General features: G+C 37.7%; 1 pseudogene; it reads right to left on the bottom strand.

The window, feature by feature from the left end:
- Positions 1-439: 439 nt before the first annotated feature.
- Positions 440-936, bottom strand: LOC149138056 (protein CHROMATIN REMODELING 8-like; annotated as a pseudogene).
- Positions 937-1148: the final 212 nt, after the last annotated feature.

The following is a 1148-nucleotide window of genomic DNA, read 5'->3' as shown; positions in this document are numbered from 1 at the left end:
CTATTTTGAGGAAATCTTCAATGAACCACCAACTTAACTACAATGGTTGCTTGTCCACATATTGTTCTGCTGTATGGTGGAGAAAGAGAATTCCTGAATTGTTCATTGGCTTGGTGGAGAAGGAGAATTCATTAGAGATCGAGAAAGTGGACACCAAACTTTTCAATTTCATTCCTATGCCTGGAGGTTGCTCTAAAAACCTTTCTCTTCATTTAACCAGAGGTTTTTGCTCCAAATTCACAGGTAAGTTTCTGCCAAAATATGATTCAGTTCACTCACAATTTTCTTCATTTGAGCAGTTAAATACCATTATAGAACCTTCATATCCATTTATATTGAATAGATATGCCCAACAACATTACATTATATAGATAATCCAGTATGCAATTAAGCTTGATGGTAGTTAACTGTTCGAGAATATTTGTAGAGTGTTGTGTGTTTAGCGATTGGTAGTAGGCCTACACCTTCCAGGTGCCCTTTCAAATCCATTCACCAGTCTAGTGGTTGCTCCAAATATTGTTTGGAACTCTATCGTTATGCCTATAGGACATTCTCAATTACCTCGTATCCACGCAAGAAGATTGCCAGAACTCAAGGCCTTCCCCAAGGAGGCTCTGGCAAGACCTACTTTCGAACCATGGGATGTACTTGCTCCATTGATCTTGGAATATTCAGTAGAACCAGAAATGAATTGGGAATTTATTTTTGATCCAAATCTCCTCCTTACATCTGCTGGAGCTCCAATTGCACCAAACATTCCTATCCATGTCGGGATTGATATGATATCTTACCGTCTAAGCATTCAGGATTGTCTTAAAGCTTCATCTGCTCTTTATGAAAGTAGAGAAGCTTCATCTTCTCTTCATCATTGATGTCAAGAATAGCATCGTGATCCATATAGCTATGAATTCCATTATCCAACAAGACTTTTAACATATCAGATTCATCCGTATTTGAGGCCTCTTCTTTAGGTTCAACCTTTTCTTTCCCTTTGCTTCTAGGAATATCTTTGTCGCGACCTCCATCACGCTTGCTACGAGTTGAAGTATTTTCACTTTATCCAGGAACAAAAGATACTTTTATATAATGTTCGTACTAATCATCTAAATTGATTTCTCCAGCCAATAAACTGAAAATGCTATATGTCT

The sequence above is a fragment of the Pinus tabuliformis genome, chromosome X (genome assembly GCF_031772625.1).
Source record: "Pinus tabuliformis cultivar Carrire ecotype Pingquan chromosome X, CPIR1, whole genome shotgun sequence".
NCBI lineage: Eukaryota > Viridiplantae > Streptophyta > Pinopsida > Pinales > Pinaceae > Pinus > Pinus tabuliformis.
The sequence above is the reverse complement of the archived record's forward strand: the minus strand, read 5'-3'. Positions and strand labels throughout refer to the sequence as shown.